General features: G+C 37.5%; 4 non-coding genes and 39 pseudogenes across 4 annotated transcripts; all 43 read right to left on the bottom strand.

The window, feature by feature from the left end:
* Nucleotides 1–29, bottom strand: part of LOC148449258 (5S ribosomal RNA) — a 119-nt pseudogene extending 90 nt beyond the window's left edge.
* Nucleotides 30–145: 116 nt separating this feature from the next.
* On the bottom strand, nucleotides 146–264 carry LOC148449259 (5S ribosomal RNA; annotated as a pseudogene).
* A 115-nt stretch (nucleotides 265–379) lies between these two features.
* Nucleotides 380–498, bottom strand: LOC148449260 (5S ribosomal RNA; annotated as a pseudogene).
* Nucleotides 499–614: 116 nt separating this feature from the next.
* On the bottom strand, nucleotides 615–733 carry LOC148449261 (5S ribosomal RNA). Its single transcript, XR_015875572.1, has one exon. It is a non-coding gene; the product is annotated as a 5S ribosomal RNA (ribosomal RNA).
* Nucleotides 734–841: 108 nt separating this feature from the next.
* Nucleotides 842–960, bottom strand: LOC148449262 (5S ribosomal RNA; annotated as a pseudogene).
* Nucleotides 961–1,076: 116 nt separating this feature from the next.
* On the bottom strand, nucleotides 1,077–1,195 carry LOC148449263 (5S ribosomal RNA; annotated as a pseudogene).
* A 116-nt stretch (nucleotides 1,196–1,311) lies between these two features.
* LOC148449264 (5S ribosomal RNA) lies at nucleotides 1,312–1,430 on the bottom strand (annotated as a pseudogene).
* Nucleotides 1,431–1,548: 118 nt separating this feature from the next.
* LOC148449265 (5S ribosomal RNA) lies at nucleotides 1,549–1,667 on the bottom strand. Its single transcript, XR_015875400.1, has one exon. It is a non-coding gene; the product is annotated as a 5S ribosomal RNA (ribosomal RNA).
* A 115-nt stretch (nucleotides 1,668–1,782) lies between these two features.
* LOC148449266 (5S ribosomal RNA) lies at nucleotides 1,783–1,901 on the bottom strand (annotated as a pseudogene).
* Nucleotides 1,902–2,017: 116 nt separating this feature from the next.
* Nucleotides 2,018–2,136, bottom strand: LOC148449267 (5S ribosomal RNA; annotated as a pseudogene).
* A 116-nt stretch (nucleotides 2,137–2,252) lies between these two features.
* Nucleotides 2,253–2,371, bottom strand: LOC148449268 (5S ribosomal RNA; annotated as a pseudogene).
* Nucleotides 2,372–2,487: 116 nt separating this feature from the next.
* On the bottom strand, nucleotides 2,488–2,606 carry LOC148449269 (5S ribosomal RNA; annotated as a pseudogene).
* Nucleotides 2,607–2,722: 116 nt separating this feature from the next.
* On the bottom strand, nucleotides 2,723–2,841 carry LOC148449270 (5S ribosomal RNA; annotated as a pseudogene).
* A 116-nt stretch (nucleotides 2,842–2,957) lies between these two features.
* On the bottom strand, nucleotides 2,958–3,076 carry LOC148449271 (5S ribosomal RNA; annotated as a pseudogene).
* Nucleotides 3,077–3,192: 116 nt separating this feature from the next.
* Nucleotides 3,193–3,311, bottom strand: LOC148449272 (5S ribosomal RNA; annotated as a pseudogene).
* Nucleotides 3,312–3,426: 115 nt separating this feature from the next.
* Nucleotides 3,427–3,545, bottom strand: LOC148449273 (5S ribosomal RNA). Its single transcript, XR_015875228.1, has one exon. It is a non-coding gene; the product is annotated as a 5S ribosomal RNA (ribosomal RNA).
* A 116-nt stretch (nucleotides 3,546–3,661) lies between these two features.
* Nucleotides 3,662–3,780, bottom strand: LOC148449274 (5S ribosomal RNA; annotated as a pseudogene).
* Nucleotides 3,781–3,896: 116 nt separating this feature from the next.
* LOC148449275 (5S ribosomal RNA) lies at nucleotides 3,897–4,015 on the bottom strand (annotated as a pseudogene).
* A 116-nt stretch (nucleotides 4,016–4,131) lies between these two features.
* On the bottom strand, nucleotides 4,132–4,250 carry LOC148449276 (5S ribosomal RNA; annotated as a pseudogene).
* A 116-nt stretch (nucleotides 4,251–4,366) lies between these two features.
* LOC148449277 (5S ribosomal RNA) lies at nucleotides 4,367–4,485 on the bottom strand (annotated as a pseudogene).
* Nucleotides 4,486–4,601: 116 nt separating this feature from the next.
* Nucleotides 4,602–4,720, bottom strand: LOC148449278 (5S ribosomal RNA; annotated as a pseudogene).
* Nucleotides 4,721–4,835: 115 nt separating this feature from the next.
* Nucleotides 4,836–4,954, bottom strand: LOC148449279 (5S ribosomal RNA; annotated as a pseudogene).
* Nucleotides 4,955–5,070: 116 nt separating this feature from the next.
* On the bottom strand, nucleotides 5,071–5,189 carry LOC148449280 (5S ribosomal RNA; annotated as a pseudogene).
* Nucleotides 5,190–5,298: 109 nt separating this feature from the next.
* Nucleotides 5,299–5,417, bottom strand: LOC148449281 (5S ribosomal RNA; annotated as a pseudogene).
* A 116-nt stretch (nucleotides 5,418–5,533) lies between these two features.
* On the bottom strand, nucleotides 5,534–5,652 carry LOC148449282 (5S ribosomal RNA; annotated as a pseudogene).
* Nucleotides 5,653–5,768: 116 nt separating this feature from the next.
* On the bottom strand, nucleotides 5,769–5,887 carry LOC148449283 (5S ribosomal RNA; annotated as a pseudogene).
* A 118-nt stretch (nucleotides 5,888–6,005) lies between these two features.
* Nucleotides 6,006–6,124, bottom strand: LOC148449284 (5S ribosomal RNA). The gene has a single exon (XR_015875283.1). It is a non-coding gene; the product is annotated as a 5S ribosomal RNA (ribosomal RNA).
* A 115-nt stretch (nucleotides 6,125–6,239) lies between these two features.
* Nucleotides 6,240–6,358, bottom strand: LOC148449285 (5S ribosomal RNA; annotated as a pseudogene).
* Nucleotides 6,359–6,474: 116 nt separating this feature from the next.
* On the bottom strand, nucleotides 6,475–6,593 carry LOC148449286 (5S ribosomal RNA; annotated as a pseudogene).
* A 116-nt stretch (nucleotides 6,594–6,709) lies between these two features.
* Nucleotides 6,710–6,828, bottom strand: LOC148449287 (5S ribosomal RNA; annotated as a pseudogene).
* Nucleotides 6,829–6,944: 116 nt separating this feature from the next.
* LOC148449288 (5S ribosomal RNA) lies at nucleotides 6,945–7,063 on the bottom strand (annotated as a pseudogene).
* A 116-nt stretch (nucleotides 7,064–7,179) lies between these two features.
* Nucleotides 7,180–7,298, bottom strand: LOC148449289 (5S ribosomal RNA; annotated as a pseudogene).
* A 116-nt stretch (nucleotides 7,299–7,414) lies between these two features.
* On the bottom strand, nucleotides 7,415–7,533 carry LOC148449290 (5S ribosomal RNA; annotated as a pseudogene).
* A 116-nt stretch (nucleotides 7,534–7,649) lies between these two features.
* On the bottom strand, nucleotides 7,650–7,768 carry LOC148449291 (5S ribosomal RNA; annotated as a pseudogene).
* Nucleotides 7,769–7,884: 116 nt separating this feature from the next.
* On the bottom strand, nucleotides 7,885–8,003 carry LOC148449292 (5S ribosomal RNA; annotated as a pseudogene).
* Nucleotides 8,004–8,119: 116 nt separating this feature from the next.
* Nucleotides 8,120–8,238, bottom strand: LOC148449293 (5S ribosomal RNA; annotated as a pseudogene).
* A 116-nt stretch (nucleotides 8,239–8,354) lies between these two features.
* On the bottom strand, nucleotides 8,355–8,473 carry LOC148449294 (5S ribosomal RNA; annotated as a pseudogene).
* A 115-nt stretch (nucleotides 8,474–8,588) lies between these two features.
* On the bottom strand, nucleotides 8,589–8,707 carry LOC148449295 (5S ribosomal RNA; annotated as a pseudogene).
* Nucleotides 8,708–8,823: 116 nt separating this feature from the next.
* Nucleotides 8,824–8,942, bottom strand: LOC148449296 (5S ribosomal RNA; annotated as a pseudogene).
* Nucleotides 8,943–9,293: 351 nt separating this feature from the next.
* Nucleotides 9,294–9,412, bottom strand: LOC148449297 (5S ribosomal RNA; annotated as a pseudogene).
* Nucleotides 9,413–9,528: 116 nt separating this feature from the next.
* LOC148449298 (5S ribosomal RNA) lies at nucleotides 9,529–9,647 on the bottom strand (annotated as a pseudogene).
* Nucleotides 9,648–9,762: 115 nt separating this feature from the next.
* On the bottom strand, nucleotides 9,763–9,881 carry LOC148449299 (5S ribosomal RNA; annotated as a pseudogene).
* Nucleotides 9,882–9,997: 116 nt separating this feature from the next.
* The window catches only part of LOC148449300 (5S ribosomal RNA), a 119-nt pseudogene continuing 116 nt past the window's right edge, over nucleotides 9,998–10,000 (bottom strand).

Genomic DNA, 10,000 nt, shown 5'->3' on the forward strand with positions numbered 1-10,000 from the left:
GGCATGTCCAGTGTGGTTTGGCTGTAGGTGCTCAAAAGCATTAAATTTAGACCTCTATTACTTCTTAACTCAAGGAAATTCATTGATAAGTTGAAAAAATTAAATGTAAAATGTAATAGAAAAGAATGTTATGGCAGTATAAAATTACCTACTGCACCTGGTATTCCCAGGTGGTCTCCCATCCAAGTACTAACCAGGCCCAACACTGCATAGCTTCCAAGATCAGATGAGATTGGGCATGTCCAGTGTGGTTTGGCTGAAGGAGCTCAAAAACATTAACTTTAGAACTCTTTTACTTCTTAACTCAAGTAAATTCAATGATAAGTTGAAAAATGAAATGAAAAATGTAATAGAAAAGAATGTTATGGCAGTATAAAATTACCTACAGCTCCTGGTATTCCCAGGTGGTCTCCCATCCAAGTACTAACCAGGCCCAACACTGCATAGCTTCCAAGATCAGACAAGATTGGGCATGTCCAGTGTGGTTTGGCTGTAGGTGCTTAAAAACATTAACTTTAGACCTCTATTACTTCTTAACTCAAGTAAACTTATTGATAAGTTGAAAAAATTAAATGTAAAATGTAATAGAAAAGAATGTTATGGCTGTATAAAATTACCTACAGCACCTGGTATTCCCAGGTGGTTTCCCATCCAAGTACTAACCAGGCCCAACACTGCATAGCTTCCAAGATCAGACGAGATTGGGCATGTCCAGTGTGGTTTGGCTGTAGGTGCTCAAAAACATTAACTTTAGACCTCTTTTACTTCTTAACTCAAGTAAATTCATTGATAAGTAGAAAATGTAAAATGTAATAGAAAAGAATGATTGGCTGTCTAAAATTACATACAGCACCTGGTACTCCCAGGTGGTCTCCCATCCAAGTACTAAACAGGCCCAACACTGCATAGCTTCCAAGACCAGACGAGATTGGGCATGTCCAGTGTGGTTTGGCTGTAGGTGCTCAAAAGAATTAAATTTAGACCTCTTTTACTTCTTAACTCAAGTAAATTCATTAATAAGTTGAAAAAATTAAATGTAAAATGTAATAGAAAAGAATGTTATGGCTGCATAAAATTACCTAAAGCACCTGGAATTCCCAGGTGGTCTCCCATCCAAGTACTAACCAGGCCCAACACTGCATAGCTTCGAAGATCAAACAAGATTGGGCATGTCCAGTGTGGTTTGGCTGTCGGTGCTCAAAAATATTAACTTTAGACATCTATAACTTCTTAACTCATGTAAATTCATTGATAAGTTGAAAAAATTAAATGTAAAATGTAATAGAAAAGAATGTTATAGCTGCATAAATTTACCTACAGCACCTGGTATTCCCAGGTGGTCTCCCATCCAAGTACTAACCAGGCCCAACACTGCATAGCTTCCAAGATCAGACAAGATGGGGCATGTCCAGTGTGGTTTGGCTGAAGGAGCTCAAAAACATTAACTTTAGACCTCTTTTTTACTTCTTTACTCAAGTAAATTCATTGATAAGTTGAAAAAATTAAATGTAAAATGTAATAGAAAAGAATGGTATGGCTGCATAAAATTACCTACAGCACCTGGTATTCCCAGGTGGTCTCCCATCCAAGTACTAACCAGGCCCAACACTGCATAGCTTCCAAGATCAGACGAGATTGGGCATGTCCAGTGTGGTTTGGCTGTAGGTGCTCAAAAACTTTAACTTTAGACCTCTTTTACTTCTTAACTCAAGTAAATTCAATGACAAGTTGAAAAATTAAATGTAAAATGTAATAGAAAAGAATGTTATGGCAGTATAAAATTACCTACAGCTCCTGGTATTCCCAGGTGGTCTCCCATCCAAGTACTAACCAGGCCCTACACTGCATAGCTTCCAAGATCAGACGAGATTGAGCATGTCCAGTGTGGTTTGACTGTAAGTGCTCAAAAACATTAACTTTAGACATCTTTTACTTCTTAACTCAAGTAAATTCATTGATAAGTTGAAAAAATTAAATGTAAAATTTAATAGAAAAGAATGTTATGGCAGTATAAAATTACCTACAACACCTGGTATTCCCAGGTGGTCTCCCATTCAAGTACTAACCAGGCCCAACACTGCATAGCTTCCAAGATCAGATGAGATTGGGCATGTCCAGTGTGGTTTGGCTGTAGGCGCTAAAAAACATTAACTTTAGACCTCTTTTACTACTTAACTCAAGTAAATTCATTGATAAGTTGAAAAAATGTAATGTAAAATGTAATAGAAAAGAATGTTATGGCTATATAAAATTACCTACAGCACCAGGTATTCCCAGGTGGTCTCCCGTCCAAGTACCAACCAGGCCCAACACTGCATAGCCTCCAAGATCAGACGAGATTGGGCATGTCCAGTGTGGTTTGGCTGTAGATGCTCAAAAGCTTTAACTTTAGACCTCTATTACTTCTTAACTCAAGTAAATTCATTGATAAGTTGAAAAAATGTAATGTAAAATGTAATAGAAAAGAATGTTATGGCTATATAAAATTACCTACAGCACCTGGTATTCCCAGGTGGTCTCCCGTCCAAGTACTAACCAGGCCCAACCCTGCAAAGCCTCCAAGATCAAACGAGATTGTGCATGTCCAGTGTGGTTTGGCTGTAGGTGCTCAAAAGCATTAACTTTAGACCTCTATTACTTCTTAACTCAAGTAAATTCATTGATAAGTTGAAAAAATTAAATGTAAACTGTAATAGAAAAGAATGTTATGGCAGTATAAAATTACCTACAGCACCTGGGATTCCTAGGTGGTCTCCCATCCAAGTACTAACCAGGCCCAATACTGCATAGCTTCCAAGATAAGACGAGATTGGGCATGTCCAGTGTGGTTTGGCTGTAGGTGCTCAAAAACATTAACTTTAGACCTCTTTTACTTCTTAACTCAAGTAAATTCATTGATAAGTAGAAAAAATTAAATGTACAATGTAATAGAAAAGAATGTTTTGGCTGTCTAAAATTACATACAGCACCTGGTATTCCCTGGTGGTTTCCCATCCAAGTACTAACCAGGCCCAACACTGCATAGCTTCCAAGATCAGATGAGATTGGGAATGTCCAGTGTGGTTTGACTGTAGGTGCTCAAAAGCATTAAATTTAGACCTCTATTACTTCTTAACTCAAGTAAATTCATTAATAAGTTGAAAAAATTAAATGTAAAATGTAATAGAAAAGAATGTTATGGCTGCATAAAATTACCTACAGCACCTGGAATTCCCAGGTGGTCTCCCATCCAAGCACTAACCTGGCCAAACACTGCACAGCTTCCAAGATCAGACGAGATTGGGCATGTCCAGTGTGGTTTGGCTGTAGGTGCTCAAAGTATTAACTTTAGACCTCTATTACTTCTTAACTCAAGGAAATTCATTGATAAGTTGAAAAAATTAAATGTAAAATGTAATAGAAAAGAATGTTATGGCAGTATAAAATTACCTACAGCACCTGGTATTCCCAGGTGGTCTCCCATCCAAGTACTAACCAGGCCCAACACTGCATAGCTTCCAAGATCAGATGAGATTGGGCATGTCCAGTGTGGTTTGGCTGTAGGTGCTCAAAAACATTAACTTTAGACCTCTATTACTTCTTAACTCAAGTAAATTCATTGATAAGTTGAAAAAATTAAATGTAAAATTTAATAGAAAAGAATGTTATGGCAGTATAAAATTACCTACAGCACCTGCTATTCCCAGGTGGTCTCCCATTCAAGTGCTAACCAGGCCCAACACTGCATAGCTTCCAAGATCAGACAAGATTGGGCATGTCCAGTGTGGTTTGGCTGTAGGCGCTAAAAAACATTAACTTTAGACCTCTTTTACTTCTTAACTCAAGTAAATTCATTGATAATTTGAAAAAATGTAATGTAAAATGTAATAGAAAAGAATGTTATGGCTATATAAAATTACCTACAGCACCTGGTATTCCCAGGTGGTCTCCCGTCCAAGTACTAACCAGGCCCAACACTTCAAAGCCTCCAAGATCAGACGAGATTGGGCATGTCCAGTGTGGTTTGGCTGTAGGTGCTCAAAAGCATTAACTTTAGACCTCTATTACTTCTTAACTCAAGTAAATTCATTGATAAGTTGAAAAAATTAAATGTAAAATGTAATAGAAAAGACTGTTATGGCAGTATAAAAATACCTACAGCACTTGGGATTCTTAGGTAGTCTCCCATCCAAGTACTAACCCGGCCCAACACTGCATAGCTTCCAAGATCAGATGAGATTGGGCATGTCCAGTGTGGTTTGGCTGTAGGAGCTCAAAAACATTAACTTTAGATCTCTTTTACTTCTTAACTCAAGTAAATTCATAGATAAGTTGAAAAAATTAAATGTAAAATGTAATAGAAAAGAATGTTATGGCTGTCTAAAATTATCTACAGCACCTGATATTCCCAGGAGGTCTCCCATCCAAGTTCAAACCAGGCCCAATACTGCATAGCTTCCAAGATCAGACGAGATTGGGCATGTCCAGTGTGGTTTGGCTGTAGGTGCTCAAAAGCATTAAATTTAGACCTCTATTACTTCTTAACTCAAGGAAATTCATTGATAAGTTGAAAAAATTAAATGTAAAATGTAATAGAAAAGAATGTTATGGCAGTATAAAATTACCTACTGCACCTGGTATTCCCAGGTGGTCTCCCATCCAAGTACTAACCAGGCCCAACACTGCATAGCTTCCAAGATCAGATGAGATTGGGCATGTCCAGTGTGGTTTGGCTGAAGGAGCTCAAAAACATTAACTTTAGAACTCTTTTACTTCTTAACTCAAGTAAATTCAATGATAAGTTGAAAAATGAAATGAAAAATGTAATAGAAAAGAATGTTATGGCAGTATAAAATTACCTACAGCTCCTGGTATTCCCAGGTGGTCTCCCATCCAAGTACTAACCAGGCCCAACACTGCATAGCTTCCAAGATCAGACAAGATTGGGCATGTCCAGTGTGGTTTGGCTGTAGGTGCTTAAAAACATTAACTTTAGACCTCTATTACTTCTTAACTCAAGTAAACTTATTGATAAGTTGAAAAAATTAAATGTAAAATGTAATAGAAAAGAATGTTATGGCTGTATAAAATTACCTACAGCACCTGGTATTCCCAGGTGGTTTCCCATCCAAGTACTAACCAGGCCCAACACTGCATAGCTTCCAAGATCAGACAAGATTGGGCATGTCCAGTGTGGTTTGGCTGTAGGTGCTCAAAAACATTAACTTTAGACCTCTTTTACTTCTTAACTCAAGTAAATTCATTGATAAGTAGAAAATGTAAAATGTAATAGAAAAGAATGTTTTGGCTGTCTAAAATTACATACAGCACCTGGTATTCCCAGGTGGTCTCCCATCCAAGTACTAAACAGGCCCAACACTGCATAGCTTCCAAGATCAGATGAGATTGGGCATGTCCAGTGTGGTTTGGCTGTAGGTGCTCAAAAGAATTAAATTTAGACCTCTATTACTTCTTAACTCAAGTAAATTCATTAATAAGTTGAAAAAATTAAATGTAAAATGTAATAGAAAAGAATGTTATGGCTGCATAAAATTACCTAAAGCACCTGGAATTCCCAGGTGGTCTCCCATCCAAGTACTAACCAGGCCCAACACTGCATAGCTTCGAAGATCAAACAAGATTGGGCATGTCCAGTGTGGTTTGGCTGTCGGTGCTCAAAAATATTAACTTTAGACATCTATAACTTCTTAACTCATGTAAATTCATTGATAAGTTGAAAAAATTAAATGTAAAATGTAATAGAAAAGAATGTTATAGCTGCATAAATTTACCTACAGCACCTGGTATTCCCAGGTGGTCTCCCATCCAAGTACTAACCAGGCCCAACACTGCATAGCTTCCAAGATCAGACGAGATGGGGCATGTCCAGTGTGGTTTGGCTGAAGGAGCTCAAAAACATTAACTTTAGACCTCTTTTTTACTTCTTTACTCAAGTAAATTCATTGATAAGTTGAAAAAATTAAATGTAAAATGTAATAGAAAAGAATGGTATGGCTGCATAAAATTACCTACAGCACCTGGTATTCCCAGGTGGTCTCCCACCCAAGTACTAACCAGGCCCAACACTGCATAGCTTCCAAGATCAGACGAGATTGGGCATGTCCAGTGTGGTTTGGCTGTAGGTGCTCAAAAACTTTAACTTTAGACCTCTTTTACTTCTTAACTCAAGTAAATTCAATGACAAGTTGAAAAATTAAATGTAAAATGTAATAGAAAAGAATGTTATGGCAGTATAAAATTACCTACAGCTCCTGGTATTCCCAGGTGGTCTCCCATCCAAGTACTAACCAGGCCCTACACTGCATAGCTTCCAAGATCAGACGAGATTGAGCATGTCCAGTGTGGTTTGACTGTAAGTGCTCAAAAACATTAACTTTAGACATCTTTTACTTCTTAACTCAAGTAAATTCATTGATAAGTTGAAAAAATTAAATGTAAAATTTAATAGAAAAGAATGTTATGGCAGTATAAAATTACCTACAACACCTGGTATTCCCAGGTGGTCTCCCATTCAAGTACTAACCAGGCCCAACACTGCATAGCTTCCAAGATCAGACGAGATTGGGCATGTCCAGTGTGGTTTGGCTGTAGGCGCTAAAAAACATTAACTTTAGACCTCTTTTACTACTTAACTCAAGTAAATTCATTGATAAGTTGAAAAAATGTAATGTAAAATGTAATAGAAAAGAATGTTATGGCTATATAAAATTACCTACAGCACCAGGTATTCCCAGGTGGTCTCCCGTCCAAGTACCAACCAGGCCCAACACTGCATAGCCTCCAAGATCAGATGAGATTGGGCATGTCCAGTGTGGTTTGGCTGTAGATGCTCAAAAGCTTTAACTTTAGACCTCTATTACTTCTTAACTCAAGTAAATTCATTGATAAGTTGAAAAAATGTAATGTAAAATGTAATAGAAAAGAATGTTATGGCTATATAAAATTACCTACAGCACCTGGTATTCCCAGGTGGTCTCCCGTCCAAGTACTAACCAGGCCCAACCCTGCAAAGCCTCCAAGATCAAACGAGATTGTGCATGTCCAGTGTGGTTTGGCTGTAGGTGCTCAAAAGCATTAACTTTAGACCTCTATTACTTCTTAACTCAAGTAAATTCATTGATAAGTTGAAAAAATTAAATGTAAACTGTAATAGAAAAGAATGTTATGGCAGTATAAAAATACCTACAGCACCTGGGATTCTTAGGTGGTCTCCCATCCAAGTACTAACCAGGCCCAACACTGCATAGCTTCCAAGATCAGACAAGATTGGGCATGTCCAGTGTGGTTTGGCTGTAGGTGCTCAAAAACATTAACTTTAGACCTCTTTTACTTCTTAACTCAAGTAAATTCATTGATAAGTTGAAAAAATTAAATGTAAAATGTAATACAAAAGAATGTTATGGCTGTCTAAAATTATCTACAGCACCTGGTATTCCCAGGTGGTCTCCCATACAAGTTCAAACCAGGCCCAACACTGCATAGCTTCCAAGATCAGACGAGATTGGGCATGTCCAGTGTGGTTTGGCTGTAGGTGCTCAAAAGCATTAAATTTAGACCTCTATTACTTCTTAACTCAAGGAAATTCATTGATAATTTGAAAAAATGTAATGTAAAATGTAATAGAAAAGAATGTTATGGCTATATAAAATTACCTACAGCACCTGGTATTCCCAGGTGGTCTCCGGTCCAAGTACTAACCAGGCCCAACACTGCATAGCTTACAAGATCAGACGAGATTGGGCATGTCCAGTGTGGTTTGGCTGTAGGTGCTCAAAAACATTAACTTTAGACCTCTTTTACTTCTTAACTCAAGTAAATTCATTGATAAGTAGAAAAAATTAAATGTAAAATGTAATAGAAAAGAATGTTTTGGCTGTCTAAAATTACATACAGCACCTGGTATTCCCAGGTGGTCTCCCATCCAAGTACTAACCAGGCCCAACACTGCATAGCTTCCAAGATCAGACGAGATTGGGGATGTCCAGTGTGGTTTGGCTGTAGGTGCTCAAAAGCATTAAATTTAGACCTCTATTACTTCTTAACTCAAGTAAATTCATTAATAAGTTGAAAAAAATAAATGTAAAATGTAATAGAAAAGAAAGTTATGGCTGCATAAAATTACCTACAGCACCTGGAATTCCCAGGTGGTCTCCCATCCAAGCACTAACCAGGCCCAACACTGCATTGTTTCCAAGATCAAACAAGATTGGGCATGTCCAATGTGGTTTGGCTGTAGGTGCTCAAAAATATTAACTTTAGACATCTATAACTTCTTAACTCATGTAAATTCATTGATAAGTTGAAAAAATTAAATGTAAAATGTAATAGAAAAGAATGGTATGGCTGCATAAAATTACCTACAGCACCTGGTATTCCCAGGTGGTCTCCCATCCAAGTACTAACCAGGCCCAACACTGCACAACTTCCAAGATCAGACGAGATTGGGCATGTCCAGTGTGGTTTGGCTGTAGGTGCTCAAAAACATTAACTTTAGACCTCTTTTACTTCTTAACTCAAGTAAATTCAATGACAAGTTGAAAAATGAAATGTAAAATGTAATAGAAAAGAATGTTTCGGCAGTATAAAATTACCTACAGCTCCTGGTATTCCCAGGTGGTCTCCCATCCAAGTACTAACCAGGCCCTACACTGCATAGCTTCCAAGATCAGACGAGATTGAGCATGTCCAGTGTGGTTTGACTGTAAGTGCTCAAAAATATTAACTTTAGACATCTTTTACTTCTTAACTCAAGTAAATTCATTGATAAGTTGAAAAAATTAAATGTAAAATTTAATAGAAAAGAATGTTATGGCAGTATAAAATTACCTACAGCACCTGGTATTCCCAGGTGGTCTCCCATTCAAGTACTAACCAGGCCCAACACTGCATAGCTTCCAAGATCAGACGAGATTGGGCATGTCCAGTGTGGTTTGGCTGAAGGCGCTAAAAAACATTAACTTTAGACCTCTTTTACTTCTTAACTCAAGTAAATTCATTGATAATTTGAAAAAATGTAATGTAAAATGTAATAGAAAAGAATGTTATGGCTATATAAAATTACCTACAGCACCTGGTATTCCCAGGTGGTCTCCCGTCCAAGTTCTAACCAGGCCCAACCCTGCAAAGCCTCCAAGATCAGACGAGATTGTGCATGTCCAGTGTGGTTTGGCTGTAGGTGCTCAAAAGCATTAACTTTAGACCTCTATTACTTCTTAACTCAAGTAAATTCATTGATAAGTTGAAAAAATTAAATGTAAAATGTAATACAAAAGAATGTTATGGCTGTCTAAAATTATCTACAGCACCTGGTTTTCCCAGGTGGTCTCCCATCCAAGTTCAAACCAGGCCCAATACTGCATAGCTTCCAAGATCAGACGAGATTGGGCATGTCCAGTGTGGTTTGGCTGTAGGTGCTCAAAAGCCTTAAATTTAGACCTCTTTTACTTCTTAACTCAAGGAAATTCATTGATAAGTTGAAAAAATTAAATGTAAAATGTAATAGAAAAGAATGTTATGGCAGTATAAAATTACCTACAGCACCTGGGATTCCTAGGTGGTCTCCCATCCAAGTACTAACCAGGCCCAACACTGCATAGCTTCCAAGATCAGACGAGATTGGGCATGTCCAGTGTGGTTTGGCTGAAGGAGCTCAAAAGCATTAACTTTAGACCTCTTTTACTTCTTAACTCAAGTAAATTCAAAGATAAGTTGAAAAATGAAATGAAAAATGTAATAGAAAAGAATGTTATGGCAGTATAAAATTACCTACAGCTCCTGGTATTCCCAGGTGGTCTCCTATCCAAGTACTAACCAGGCCCAATACTGCATAGCTTCCAAGATAAGACGAGATTGGGCATGTCCAGTGTGGTTTGGCTGTAGGTGCTCAAAAACATTAACTTTAGACCTCTTTTACTTCTTAACTCAAGTAAATTCATTGATAAGTAGAAAAAATTAAATGTAAAATGTAATAGAAAAGAATGTTTTGGCTGTCTAAAATTAC

Source organism: Taudactylus pleione, unplaced genomic scaffold, assembly GCF_031769625.1.
Source record: "Taudactylus pleione unplaced genomic scaffold, aTauple2 ptg001270l, whole genome shotgun sequence".
Lineage (NCBI taxonomy): Eukaryota > Metazoa > Chordata > Amphibia > Anura > Myobatrachidae > Taudactylus > Taudactylus pleione.